The sequence below is a fragment of the Herpailurus yagouaroundi genome, unplaced genomic scaffold, assembly GCF_014898765.1.
Source record: "Herpailurus yagouaroundi ecotype Mexico unplaced genomic scaffold, PumYag 67623, whole genome shotgun sequence".
In the NCBI taxonomy this organism is placed as follows: domain Eukaryota; kingdom Metazoa; phylum Chordata; class Mammalia; order Carnivora; family Felidae; genus Herpailurus; species Herpailurus yagouaroundi.
The window spans coordinates 4,432,696-4,448,976 of record NW_024420424.1 but is presented as its reverse complement, the minus strand read 5'-3'; positions in this window follow the sequence as shown (position 1 = coordinate 4,448,976).

The following is a 16,281-nucleotide window of genomic DNA, read 5'->3' as shown; positions in this document are numbered from 1 at the left end:
TGCAACTACATGGATGGAACTGGAGGGTATTGTGCTAAGTGAAATTAGTCAGAGAAAGACAAATATCATATGAATTAACTCATATGAGTACTTTAAGAGACAAAACAGATGAACATAAGGGAAGGGAAACAAAAAATAATATAAAAAACAGGGATGGGGACAAAACATGAGACTCATAAATATGGAGAACAAACAGAGGGTTACTGGAGGGGGTGTGGGAGGGGGGATGGGCTAAGTGGGTAAGGGGCACTAAGGAATCTACTCCTGAAATCATTGTTGCACTATATGCCAGCTAATTTGGATTTAAATTTTAAAAATAAAATTAAAAAATAAAAAAGATCTGATTGCTTATAAAAAATATAAAATGATTCATTGACACAATCAAGACAGTTTTTTCATCCTTTAATACGCAAGGATAAGTTGTGCCTCGTCTGGTACTTCCAACTTGAGCAGAAAGCATAGGTAGTATCCACTTGTATAAAAAGAGCCAACTATAGTAACAAATGATGGTAAAAAATGCAAGTCAAAAGAATTGTTTTGCTTGTAACAAGACAGTTAAATGATGGGTGATATTTTACCAAGCATTGTAATATTTCATTATTAAGCATTAGTAAAAATGAGATTCATTTACTTTGGGATCCTTGACAATGATGCCATTAAGGTACTTGCATATTATGAAATTTCTGATTAGACTTTGTGATCGCTGCACTTGTCCTCCCCCCACACACATTATTTCCAATGTTAAAGTGGATAAGCATTATTACTCTGTATGCTTTCATTTCTACTCAATTTGGGTCTGGTCATTAGTAGGAATATTTAAAACTATCTACCTTCATGATTTCTTCAAAGGTTCATTTTTCTTTAAATTTTAACAATATTTTTACATATTTAAAAATAAAGTTGTTAAAGATGATGAGTAGTGTTCTATTTCCCATCACTGCACACATTACATGTTGTCACAGCTGATTCCATATTTATCATGTCCTGTGTTATTACAGAATTTCCATTTCTAAAATCACAATTATTTGCCGTGGAAAGAATTAAAACATTAAAGATATAATTTGAATAGCATGATCAAGCAACAAATTTGGTCTCCTTTAGAATACACATATACCTGTGAAATAATCTCCACGTTTCTTTCAGCTTTTTATTGGAGATTCCCTCTCTCCACCTCCATACATACAATGATACACAAAAGTGGCAGGTACTTAACATACATGTCATGGAGGAAAATCACCTCTCCAATTTCAAAGGGAGATATATATGACAATTGCCTTAGGTTATAGCTAAAATTGTTGAAACAAATCTTTTTTTTTTCCTAGACAAGAGATGGGATAAAACAGTGGCTGAACTGAGAGGCATTACCAACTAATATAGAAAATTGTAAAAAGAAAAAAAAAGAAAAAGAAAAAAGCTCTCTGAAAGTAGTTCTATGGGAAGGTAATTTATCATATTCTTGTCGGTTTCTAATGCCTTTGTAGATTCTAAAGGAGAATCAAAACTCACCTGAACAACCCTTGTCTTGGCTTGTCTGAGTGTCTTCTTTTAAAACTCAAAGACCAATTATCTCTGGCATACTGATTTAATTCACCCCACTGCTCAATATGAAATAATTTTGAGAATCCCCATTGGGGAAGCCCTAGGAAAAACTGTTAAGTATGGCTTAGTCACTCCCTTCCAAAGACTCGGACCCCTAAGCATTTGACTGCATCCTAGCCCCTATACCACCACCATTTCATCCACCTCATACAAATGTGCATCCTTATATGATTCCCCCACCATAGACTGTACTTCATACATCCCTAACATCAAAATGTTAATGGCCTATGGTATCATCTGCCAAGAAAGTTAATTCTTTTAACTTTTCTCTCTTTTTTAAATGTTTATTTTTTCTGAGAGAGAGAGCATGAGAGGGTGGAGGGGCAGAAAGAGGAGAGAGAGAATCCCAAGCAGGCTGATGCAGGGCTCCATCTCAGGAACCCTGAGATTGTAACCTGACCCGAAATCAAGAGTCCGATGCTTAACTGACCTAGCCACCCAGGCGCCCCTTTTAAATTTTCTTATATCATGTGAAATGTCTAGGGTGAAGTCAATAAAAATGGTGGAATAAGAACTTACAAAATTTCAGTTTTTGATAAAAACAATGAAAAACACAAAAAATGTTAGAATTAACTTTTCCAGAGCTCAAAATTACCCAGAGGCTTGCAGCAATACAGGGAGAGAAATAGCTGAATCTTAGTAAAAACAGTGGCTTTTTTAAAATACTTAATTTTTAGAGAATTTTTAGGTTCACTGCAAAATTGAGGGGTAAGTGCAGAGAGCTCCCAAATATCCCCTGCCCCTATGCACACCTGCCTTCTCCACTATTAACATCTCAAACTAGAGTGATATATTTGTTAATATCAATGAATCTACATTGCCACATCATTATTACCCAAATTCATAGTTTATATTAGAGTTCAACCTTGATAATGTGCATTCTGAGTTTAGACAAATTTTAAATTGCATGTTCCCACCATTATATTATACAGAATAACTTTAGTTCCCTGAAAATCCTTTGTACATTGCCTATTGATTCCTCTCTCCCCCTACACAATGGCAACCACTGATCTTTTTACTTTCCACATTTTTTTTCTATTCCAAAATATCATATAGTAGGGATCTTATAGCATGTAGTCTTTTCAGATTGGCCTCTTTTACTTAGTAATATATATTTAGGAATCCTCCATGTCTTTTCATGGCTTGATAGCTCACATCTTTTTAGCGCTGAATAATATTCTATTGTCTGTATGTACTACAGTTTATCCATTTACCTACTAAAGGACATATTCATTGCTTCCAAGTTTTGGCACTTATAAATAAGGCTACTATAAAAATCTGTGTGCAGATTTTTGAGTGGACATACATATTCAATATTTGGGTACATACTAAAGAATGTGTTTGCTGGATCATTTGGCAAGAGTAGGTGTAAGTTTTATTTTGTTTTGTTTTGTTTTGTTTTGTTTTGTTTAAGAAACTGCCAATCTGTCTTCCCAAGGGGCTGTACCATTTTGCATTCCCACCAGAAAGGAACGTAAGCTCCTACTGCTCCACATTATGGCCAACATTTGTTGTTGTCAGTATTTTAGAATTTTGTGATTCTAATTGACGTGTAGTGATATCTCGGGTTTTTAAAAATATTTTAATATTTATTTGTTCTTGAGAGAGACAGACCGTGAGTGGGGGAGGGATAGACTCTGAAGCAGGCTCCAGGCTCTGAGCTGTCAGCACAGAGCCTGATGCAGGACTCAAACTCATGAACTGCTAGATCATGACCTAAGCCGAAGTCCAACGCTTAACCAACTGAGCCACCCAGTCACCCCTCTCATTGTTGTTTTAATTTTCAATTTTCTAATGACATATAATGTTGAATATTCTTTACATATGCTTTTGTGCCATCTGTATATCATGTTGATATACAGTGAAGTGTCTGTTAAGATGTTTTGTTCATTTTTTTTCATCAGATTGCTCATTTTCATACTGTTGAGTTTTAAGAGCTCTTTGTTTATTTTGGATAACAGTTTCTATATTTTTTGCAAGTATGTTCTCAATGTCTGTGACTTGTATTCTCATTCTCTTGACTGTGTCTTTTATAAAGTAGAAGATTTTAATTTTAATAAAGTCCACCTTATGAATTATTTCTTTTATGTATTGTGCACTTGGTACCTTTGCTATTGATCACCAAACACAAGGTCATTTAGATCTTCTCCTATGATGTCTTACAGCATTTTTGTAGTTTTGTGTTTTGCATGTAGACCTATGATCCATTTTGAGTTAATTTTGTGAAGGGTATAAGGTCTGTAACTAGATTATTATTTTTTGAATGTGGATATCCAGTTGTTCTAGCACCATTTGTTGAAATGACTATATTTTCTCCTTTGACAAAGTTTGTCAAAGTTAAGTTGACTATATTTGTGTGAATCAATTTCTGAGCTGTTTTTCCATTGATCTATTTGCCCATTCTTTTGCCAATACCACATTGTCTTGATTACTGTGGTAGTCTTGAAGATGGGTAGTGACAATATCCTGACTTTGTTTTTTGTTTTTTTCAATCCTGTGGTGTTGATTCTGGATCTCTTGCCTCTACATAAATATTAAGATTATTTTGTCTATATCCACAGAATAATTTTCTGGGACTTTTATTGGAATTACATTGAATCTGTAGATCAAGTTGACAGTTTGAGAATATTGTCTTTCTATCCATGAGCATGGACTCCCCATTTTTTAAGCTCTTTCTTGAATTCTTTTATCAGAGTTTTATAGTTTTCTTCATTTGTATCTTATACACATTTTGTTAGGTTTATACCTAAGTATTTCATTTTTTTTGGTGCCAACATAAATGGTATAATGTTTTTAATTTTAAATTCCACCTGTTTCTTGCTGATAAATAAGAAAGTGGTTGACTTTTATATATGAACCTTCTATCTTTCAACCTTGTAATAATCACTTATTAGTTCCAGGTTTGTTATTGATTCTTTTGAATTTCCTACAAAGATAGTCATTTCATCTGCAAAAAAAAGACACTTTTATTTCTTTCTTCCCATTCTGTATATATTTTGTTTCATTTTATTCTCTTATTCCATTAACTAGGAGTTTCAGTTAGATGTTGAAAAGCAGTAGTTAGTGAAGACATCCTTGCCTTTTTTCTGATATTAGAAGGGAAGAGTCTAGTTTCTCACTATGTAGTCTGATTTTAGCTATACTTTTTGTACATATTATTAATTAAGGCATTCCCCCTACACTCCTAGTTTTTTAGGAGGTTTTTTTTTTACATGAATAGGCGTTCTATTTTTCAAAAGCTTTTTCTGCATCTACTGATATGATCATGTGATTTTTCTTCTTTAGCCTATTTATATGATAGATAACATTAATTCTCAAATGTTAAACAAACCTTACATACCTGCAATAAATCCTATTTGTGGTGTATAATTATTATTTTTAAAGTTTTAAAACACTTTATTGAGGATGGCTGGCATACAAAAACTGTGCATACTTAATATATACAGAATGACGAGTTTGGAAATAAATACAATCACCACATTCTGTGCCACAAAAATATCCACCACCTTCAAAATCTTCCTAGCACCCACTGATTATTTTTAAATAAAAACACTTAATACAATAAGATACATTATCTTAGTCAAATGTTAATTATGCAATATGGTATTGCTAACTATGGGCACTATGCTGCACAGATTTCTATTCCTTATTCATTTTGTATGACAAAAAAAAATTGTACCATTTGACTAATACCTTCCCTTTTCCCCCTTCCCCCAGCCCAGACAACCACCATTCTACTTGCTGCTTTAATTTTGACTCTTTTATATTTATATAAGTGGTATCACAAAATATATGTCTTTCTGTGTCTAGCTTCTTTTCAGTTAACTTAAAGTCCTCCAGATTCATCCATGTTGTCACTAATGGCATGATTTCTTTCTTTTTTAAGGCTGAATATTATTCCACTGTTTACTACATTTCTTTATTCACCCATCAGTGAACATTATAGTTGTTTCCATGTCATAGTTATTGTAAATGATGCTGAAATAAATATGGGAGTTCAGATATCTCTTACCTAGATGATAGATAGATAATACATAGGTATAGATAAATATAGATATATAGATGATATAGATTAAATATAGATAGATGATATAGATATAGAGATATAGATATAGAGATAGACATAGAGATAGAGATAGATATAGATAGATATAGATATCTTTGGGATATGTACCTAAGATTTCTGGATCATACGGTAGTTCTATTTTTCATTTTCATTTTTTTTTTGTTAACTGCTGTACTTTCATCCATAGTAACTGCACTGAATTACATTTCCACTAAGATTATTTAAGGATTTTCTTTACATCTTCACCAATACTATGTATATATATATATATATATATATATATATATATATATATATATATACACACACACACTCACACTATATATATATATATATATATATATACACACACACACACTATATATATATAATACACACACACACACACACAAGTATATAATAAATATTTGATAGCCATCCTAACAGGTATTAGATGATATCTCATTATGGTTTTTATTTTCATTTCCTTAGTTGTTTGTAATATTAAGCATCTTTTTCATACACCTATTGGCAATTTATATATCTTCTTTGGAGAAATGTCTAAGTCATTTCCCCATTTTTATTTTTTTAAATATTTTTTAACATTTATCTATTTTTAAGAGATAGAGAGAGACAGAGCATGAGTGGCAAAGGGGCAGACAGAGACACACACAGAATCTGAAACAGGCTCCAGGCTCCAAGCTGTGAGCACAGAGCCGGATGCAGGGCTCAAACCCATGAACTGTGACATCATGACCTGAGCCGAAGTCAGATGCTCAACCGACCGAGCCATCCAGGCGCCCTGTCATTTCCCCATTTTTAAATCTCACTATTTATTTTCTGTTGAGTTATAGGTGTTCCTTATATATTTTATATGTTAACCTGTTATCAGATATTTGGTTTGAAAATATTTCTTCCATTTTATAGAGTACTTTTTCATATGTTAATTGTTTCCTTTGCTGTGCAGTTTTCAAATTTGATACTATTTCACTTTTTCTATTTTTATTTTTGTTGCCTGTGTTTTTGGGGTCATATCCAAGAAATTATAGCCAAAGTCAATGTCAATAACATTTTTTCCCTAGGTTTTCTTCTAGGAATTTTATGGTTTCAAGTCTTATGTTTAAGTTTTTAAAGCACTTTGAGTTGATATTTTTTTATAGTGTTAGATAAAGGTTCAGTTTCATTCTTTTGCATGTGGATATCCAGTTTTACCAACACCATTTATTAAGGAGACCATGCTTTCCCCATTGTGTGGTCTTGGCACCCTTCTTGAAGATCAGTTGTTTATCAATGTGTGGATTTATTTTGGGGTTCTCTGTTCAGTTCCATTGGTCTATATGTCTGTTTTTATTGTACTACCATACTATTTTGATTGCTGTAGCTTTCTTTTTTTTTTTCAGCTATTTTATTTATTTTTTTTTCTCAACTTTCTTTTTTTTTTTTTATATATGAAATTTATTGTCAAATTGGTTTCCATACAACACCCAGTGCTCATCCCAAAAGGTGCCCTCCTCATTGCTGTAGCTTTCTAATTTGACTTGAAATTAAGAAGTATAATAGCTCCAGCTTTTATTTTCTTGCTCAAATTGCTTTGGCTATTCAGGTTCTTTTATGGTTCCATATAAATTTTAGAATTTTCTCAATTTCTGTAAAAAAATGCCATTGGGATTTGGATAGAGATGGCATTAAATCTGTGGATCATTTGGGGGTAATATGTACATTTTAGCAATATTAATTCTTTTAATCCATGAACAAAGGATGCTTATTTTGTCTGCTTTAATTTCTTTCATTGGTGTTTCATAATTATCACATAAATCCTTTACACCCTTAGTTAATTAAGTTTCATGTTTTGCTTTTTTTGACTGTTGTAAATGGGATTGTATTCTTAATTTGCTTTGCAAATAGTTTTTTTGTGAATGCATAGAAACAAATTAATTTTTGCATATTAATTTTGTTGCCTGCCACATTACTTAATTTATATATTAGTCCTAACACTTTTTATGAGTCTTTTGGGTTTTCTACATGTAGATCATGTTATCTGCAAAAGAAAATTTTACTACCTCCCTTTCCATTTGGGTGACATTTTTTAATTTTCTTGCCTAAATGCTCTGGCTAAGATATCCAGTACCATGTTCCATAAGAATGTTAAAAATGGGCATCCTTGTCTCATTTCTAATCTTAGAGGAAAAGCTTTTGACTTTTCACCATTGAGAATGATGTCAGCTGTAGGATTGTCATATATAGTTTCTCAAATGTTGAGGTGTATTTCTTCTATGCCTAATTTTTGAGGGTTTATCACTAAAGGATGCTGGATTTTGTCAAATTCTTTTTCTGTATCTATTGAAATAATTGTATGATTTTTATTTTTTACTCTGTTAATGTGGTATATCACAATTTTTGTCTGCATATGTTGAACCATTCTTGCATCCCAGGTATGATTCCCACTTGATAACTCTGTATGATCCTTTTTAAAATTTCTTTTTATTTAAATTCCATAGGTTAACATACAGTGTAATATTAGTTTCATGTTTACAATTTAGTGATTCAACACTTCCATACAACACCCAGTGCTCATCACATGTATACTCCTTAATTCCCATCACTTATTTAGCCCATACCCCCCGTCACCTCCCCTCTGGTAAACATCAGTCTGTTTGCTGCAGTTAAGAGTCTGTTTCTTAGTTTGCCTCACTCTCTCTTTTTTATTCCCTTTGCTCATTTGTTTTATTTCTTAAATTACACATATAAATGAAATTACACACATGGTATTTGTCTTTCTCTGACTTATTTCACTTAGCATAATACTTTCTAGCTGCATCCATGTCATTGCAAATGGCAAGATTTTATATATATATATATATATATATATATATATATATATGAGTAATATCCATTGTTTATATATACCACATCTTCTTTATCCATTCATCAGTCAGTGAACACTTGGGCTGTTTCCCTGTTTCCATAATTTGGCTATTGTAGATAATGCTGCTATAAACATCAGGGGCATGTATCCCTTTGAATTAGTATTTTAGTATTCTTTGGGTAAATACCTAGTAGTGTAATTGCTGGGAGTTCTATTTGTAACATTTTGAGGAACTTTTTCCAGAGTGACTGCACCAGTTTGCTATCCCACTAACAATGCAAGAAGATTCCTTTTGCTCCACATACTATTGTTTATTTTTGTGTGTGTTGTTGATTTTAGCCATTGTGACAAGTGTGAGATGATATCTCATTGTAGTTTTAATTTGTATTTCCCTAATTATTGGTGAGTTGACCATGTTTCCACATGCCTGTTAGCCATCTGGATGTCTTCATTGGAAAAATGTCTATTCAGATATTTTGACCATTTTATAGCATAATTCGTATTTTTGGTATTGAGTTTTATACATTTTATATATATATTTTGGATACTAAATTTTATGAGATATCATTCTCCATCCTGTGCATTGCCATTTAGTTTTGTTGATTGTTTCCTTTGATGTGCAGGAGATTTTATTTTGATGAAATCCCAATAGTTTATGTTTGCTCGTTTCCCTTGCCGCAGGAGAAGTATCTAGTAAGAAGTTGCTACAGATAATGTTAAAGAAGTTACTGCTTGTATTCCCTTTTAGGATTTTTATGGTTTCAGGTCTCATATTTATGCCTTCAGTGCATTTTGAATTTATTTTTGTGTATGGTATAAGAACGTGGTCTAGTTTCCTTCTATTGAAGATTGCTGTTCAGTTTTCCCAGCAACATTTCTTGAAGAGAGTGTCTTTTTCCCATTGGATATTCTGTCCTGCTTTGTTCAAAATTAATTGACAATATAGTTGTGGGTTCATTTCTGGGTTTTCTATTCTGTTCCATTGATTTATGTTTCTTTTTTGTGCCCATACACAATAAGCTGTTTCAATATCTACAGCTTTGTAATATAACATAAGGTCTGGAATTGTGATGCCTCCAGCTTTGCTTTTCTTTTTCGTGGTTGCTTTGGTTATTCAGGGTCTTTTGTGGTCCCATACAAATTTTAGGATGGTTTGTTCCAGCTATATGAAAAATCCTGCTGGCATTTTGATAGGGATTGCACTAAATGTGTAGCTTGCTTTGGATAATATAGACATTTTAACAGTGTTGGTTCTTCCAGAACATTAGCATGGAATGCTTTTCCATTTCTTTGTGTTATCTTCAATTTCTTTCATCAGTGTTTCATAGTTTTCAGAGTATAGTTATTTCACCCCTTTGGTTAGGTTTATTCCTAGGTATCTTATTGTTTTTGGTGCAATTGTAAATGGGATTGATTACTTGATTCTCTTTCTGATGCTTCATTATTGGTGTATAGAATTCCTGTGTCAATTCTAACAATTTTTTTAGTGTTGTCTTTCAAGTTTTATTTATAGAGTATCATGTCATCTGCAAATACTGAAAGTTTTATAACTTCCTTGTCCATTTGCATGTCATTTTATTCTTTTTCTTGTCTGATTGTACCGTGTTTAATCAGTGGAGTTATTCCCGTGTTGTTCCTGACCAGAGACATTCCTGTGCCATTCCTGACTATACAGGAAAGGTCTGTTTTTCCCCATTGAGGATGATATTCATGGTGGGTTTTTCATAGACGGCCTTTATTATATTGAGGTATGTTCCCTCTAAACCTACTTTATTGAAAGCTTTTATCATGAATGGATGCTGTACTTTGTCAAATGTTTTTTCTACATCTATTGAAATCATCATATGGTTCTTACCCTTTCATTTACTAATGTGGTATATCACCTTGATTTGCAAATACTGAACTGCCCTTGCAACCCAGGAATAAATCACACTTGATCATGGTGAATAATTTTTTTAATGTATTGTTGGATTTCTTTGCCAGTATTTTACTGAGAATTTTTTCATCCATATTTATCAGGGATATTAGCCTGTAGTTCTTTTTTTTAGTGGAGTCTTCATCTGTTTTTGTATTAGGGTAATGCTGTCCTCCTGGGATGAGTTTGGATGTTTTCCTTCCTTGTCTGTTTTTGTAATGGTTTGAGAAGAATAGCTTTAGAGTCTTGTGTAAATGTTCAGTTGAGGGACGCCTGGGTGGCTCAGTTGGTTAAGCATCGAACTCTTGATTTCAGCTCAGGTCATGATCTCAAGATTCATGATATTGAGTCCCATGTTGGGCTCTGTAGCACAGAGCCTGCTTGGGATTCTCTCTCTCCCTCTTTCTCTATCACTCCCCTGCTAGCTTGCTCACACTCTCTCAAAATAAATAAATAAATGTTAAAAAATATCTATATATATATATCTATATATATATCTATATATATCTGGTCCTGGAATTTTGTTTGTTGGGAATTTATTAATAATTGATTCGATTTCTTTGCTGGTTATCAGTCTGTTCAAGTGTTCTATTTCTTCCTGTTTCAGTTTTTGTATTTTATATGTTTCTAGGAATTTGTCCATTTCTTCCAGGTTGCCCCATTTGTTGGCATATAGTGTTTCATAATATTCTTTTATAATTGGTTGTATTTCTATGATGTTGGTTGCTATTTCTCCTCTTTCATTTATGATTTTATTTATTTGGGTTCCTTCTCATTTTGATGAATGTAGCTAGAGGTTTATCAACTGTATTAATTTTTTCAAGGAACCAAATCCTTGTTTCATTGATCTGTTGTATTGTTTGTTTTTTGTCTTTAGTTTCTATATCATTTGTTTCTGATCTAATTTTTATTATTTATTTTTTTTCTGCTGCCTCTAGCCTTCATTCGTTGTTCTTTTTCTAGCTCCTTTAGGCGTAAGATTAGGTCTTATTTGAGATTTTTCTTGCTTCCATTTTTTTCTTTAGTTTTTCTAAGCAAGTCAATCTGGGAAATACAAATACCATTTTATTTAACTCATATGTGGAATTTAAAAAACAAAACAGATGAACTTATAGGAAGGGGGTGGGGAAGAAGAAAGAGGGAAACAAACCACAAGATAGAAAACAAACAGAATTGTTTGAGGGAGTTGGATGGGGAATGGGATAGATCCGTGATGGGTATCAAGGAGGGCACTTGTGATGAACATGAGGTGTTGTATATAAGAGATGGATCACTTAATTCTACTCCTTTTTTCACATTTTTTTAAATTTAAATTCAAGTTACTTAACATATACTGTAGTAATAGTTTCAGGAGCAGAATTTAGTGATTGATCACTTACATAGAGCACCCAGTGCTCACCTCAACAAGTGCCCTCCTTAATGCTAAATACCCATTTAGCACATCCTCCCACCCACCACCCCTTCAACAACACTGTTTGTTTTCTGTATTTAAGAATATCTTATGGTTTGTCTCCCTCTCTGTTTTTATCTAATTTTTCTGTCCCTTCCCCTATATTCATCTGGTTTGTTTCTTAGCTTCCACATAAGAGTGAAATCATATGATATTTGCCTTTCTCTGATTGACTAATTGGGCTTAGCATAATACATTCTAATACCATCCATGTCGTTACAAATGATAAGATTTTATTCATTTTGATCACTAATATTCCCTTGTTTATATATACCACTTCTTCTTTATCCAATCATCGATCAATGGACATTTGAGCTCTTTCCAGATCTGGCTACTGTTGATAATGCCACTATAAACACTGAGGTGCATATGTCACTTTGAATTAACATTTCTGTATCCTTTGGATAAATACCTAGTAGTGCAATTGCTGGGTCGTAGGGCAATTCTATTTTTAGTTTCGTCTTTAAAGTTTATTATTTTGGAGACAGAAAGAGAGAGAGAGCAGAGGAGAGGCAGAGAGAGAGGGAGAGAGAGAATCCAAAACAGGTTCCTCACCATGAGTGCAGAGCCCAATGAACCATGAGATCCCAACCTAAGCCAAAATCAAGAGTTGGATGCTTAACCAAGTGGGCCATCCAGGTGCCCCTATTTTTATTTATTTTTTTTGAGAAACCCTCATACTGTTTTCCAGAGTGGCTGCACCAGTTTGCATTCCCCCAGCAGCGCAAAAGTGTTCCCCTTTCTCCACATCCTTGCCAACATCTCGTTTCCTGAGTTGTTAATTTTAGCCATTCTCACAGGTGTGAGGTTGTATCTCATTGTGGTTTTGATTTGTATTTCCCTGATGATGAGTGATGTTGAACATCTTTTCATGTGTCTATTAGCCATCGATGTCTTCTTTGGAAAAGGGTCTATTTATGTCTTCTGCATATTTCTTCACAGGATCATTTGGGTTTTTTGGGTGTTGATTTTGATAAGTTCATTATATATTTTAAATACTAACTCTTTATCTGATATGTCATTTGCAAATATCTTCTCCCATTCCGCCGTTGGTTGCCTTTTAGTTTTTTGATTGATCCTTTGCTGTACAGAAAATTTTATCTTGATGTGGTTCCAATAGTTCATTTTTGCTTTTGTTGCCCTTACCTCCAGAGATATGTCCAGTAAGAAGTTGCTGTGGCCGAGGTCAAAGAGGTTGCTGTTTGTGTTCTCCTCCAGGATTTTGAAGGTTTCCTGTCACATTTAAGTCTTTCAACCATTTTGAATTTATTTTTGTGTATAGTATAAGAAAGGGGTCCAATTTCATTCTTTTGCATGTTGCTGTCCAGTTTTCCCACCACCATTTGTTGAAGAGACTATTTTTCTTCCACTGGATACTCTTTCCTACTTTGAGAAGACAGCTTGGCCATACATATGTAGGTCCATTTTTGGGTTCTGTATTTTTTTCCATTGATCTAGGTATCTATTTTTGTGCTAGTACCATTCTGATTTGATGATTATGGCTTTGTAATACAGCTTGAAGTCCAGAATTGTGATTTCTCCATGTTTTGTATTCCTTTTCAACATTACTTTGGATATTTGGGGTATTTTCTGGTTCTGTACAAATTCAGAATTGTTTGCTCTAGCTCGGTGAAAAATGCTGATGTTATTTTTATAGGGATTGCATGAATGTGTGGATTGCTTTGGGACATTTTAACAATATTCTTACAATCCATGAGAATCAAATGTTTTTCCAGTTCTTTGTGTCACTTTCAATTTATTTCATAAGCTTTCTATATTTTTCAGTGTACAGATATTTACCTCTTTAGTTAGGTTTATTCCTAGGTATTTTATGGATTTTGGTGAAATTGTAAATGGAATCAATTCCTCGATTTGTCTTTCTGTTGCTTCATTTTTGGTATATAGTAATACAACCGTTATCTGTACATTGATTTTATATTCTACGACTTTACCAATTTCACGTATTGGCTCTTTTTGGTGGAGTTTTTTGGGTTTTCCACATAAAGTATCATGTTAACTATAAAGAGTGAAAGTTTGACTTCTTTGCCAATTTGGATGCTTTTTATTACTTTTTGTTGTCTGTTGAGGCTAGGACTTCCAGTACTATGTTGAACCAGTGCTGCGAGTGGACCTCCCTGTCATGTTCCTGACTGTAGGTGGCAAGTTCTCAGTTTTTCCCCATTGATGATATTAGCTGTAGGCCTTTCATATAATGCCTTTATGATGTTGAGGCATGTTACTTCTATTCCTATTTTTTGTGGGTTTTTATCAAGAAAGGATGCTGTATTTGTCACATGCTTGTTCTGCATCTATTGACAGGATCATATCTTTTCTTTTATTAATGTGGTGTATCACGTTGGTTTGCCAATATTGAACCAGCCCTACAATGGGAATAAATTCCACTTGGTGGCATAGTGATTCATGGTGAATAATTCTTTTAATGTACTCTTGGATTCAGTTTGAAAGTATCTTCTGGGGAACTTTTGCATTGAGTTTCATCAGGTATATTGACCTGTAATTTTCCTTTTCAGTTCAGTCTTTGGTTTTGGAATCAAGGTAATGCTTATTTCATAGGATGAGTTTGGAAGCTTTCCTTCCATTTCTATCTTTTGGAACAGTTTGAGAAGAAAAGGTATTAACTCATCTTTAAACGTCTACTAGAATTCCCCTGGGAACCATCTGGCCCAGGACTCTAGTTTGTTGGGAGACTTTTTACTACTTATTCAATTTATTTGGTGGTTATGGGTCTGTTCAAATTTTCTATTTATTCCTGTTTCAGTTTTGGCAGTGTGTGAGTGTCTAGGAATTTGTCCATTTCTTTCAGATTGACTTTTGTTGGCATATATTTTTTCATATTATTCTCTTATAATTGTTTGTATTTCTGTGGTGTGGGTTGTGATCTTTCTTCTTTCACTCATTATTTTGTCTTTTTGGGTCCTCTTTTCTTTTTGATAAGTCTGGCTAGGGGGTTATTAATTTTGTTTGTTCTTTCAAAAAACAGCTTTTAGTTGCATTGATCTGTTCTAATGGTTTTAATTTGTTTTTATATCATTTATTTCTGCTCTAATCTTTATTATTTCCCTTCTTCTGCTGGCTTCAGGCTTTATTTGCTTTTCCTTTTCTAGCTCCTTTAGCTGTAAGATTAGGTTGTGTATTTGAGAACTTTCTTGCTTCTTGAGATAGGCCTGAATTGCAAAGTACTTTCCTCTTAGGACTGCCTTTGCTGCATCCCAAAGTGTTTTTCCAGTAATGGCTTTTAATTTCATTTGCTTCTATGTATGTTTTTCTAAATTTCTTCTTTAATTTCCTTATTAACCCATTCATTCTTTAGTAGGATGTACTTCACTTTTTTTAATTTATATATGAAATTTATTGTCAAATTGGTTTCCATACAACGCCCAGTGCTCATCCCAAAAGGTGCCCTCCTCAATACCCATCACCCACCCTCTCCTCCCTCCCACCCCCCATCAACCCTCAGTTTGTTCTCAGTCTCAACAGTCTCTTATGCTTTGGCTCTATCCCACTCTAACCTCTTTTTTTTTTCCTTCCCCTCCCCCATGGGTTCCTGTCAAGTTTCTCAGGATCCACATAAGAGTGAAACCATATGGTATCTGTCTTTCTCTGTATGGCTTATTTCACTTAGCATCACACTCTCCAGTTCCATCCACGTTGCTACAAAAGGCCATATTTCATTTTTTCTCATTGCCATGTAGTAGTCCATTGTGTATATAAACCACAATTTCTTTATCCATTCATCAGTTGATGGACATGTAGGCTCTTTCCATAATTTGGCTATTGTTGAGAGTGCTGCTATGAACATTGGGGTACAGTGCCCCTATGCATCAGTACTCCTGTGTCCCTTGGATAAATTCCTAGCAGTGCTATTGCTGGGTCATAGGGTAGGTCTATTTTTAATTTTCTGAGGAGCCTCCACACAGCTTTCCAGAGCAGCTGCACCAATTTGCATTCCCACCAACAGTGCAAGAGGGTTCCCGTTTCTCCACATTCTCTCCAGCATCTAGAGTCTCCTGATTTGTTCATTTTGGCCACTCTGACTGGCGTGAGGTGATACCTGAGTGTGGTTTTGATTTGTATTTCCCTGATAAGGAGCAACGCTGAACATCTTTTCATGTGCCTGTTGGCCATCCGGATGTCTTCTTTAGAGAAGTGTCTATTCATGTTTTCTGCCCATTTCTTCACTGGGTTATTTGCTTTTCGGGTGTGGAGTTTGGGGAGCTCTTTATAGATTTTGGATACTAGCCCTTTGTCCGATATGTCATTTGCAAATATCTTTTCCCATTCCGTTGGTTGCCTTTTAGTTTTGTTGGTTGTTTCCTTTGCTGTGCAGAAGCTTTTTATCTTCATAAGGTCCCAGTAATTCACTTTTGCTTTTAATTCCCTTGCCT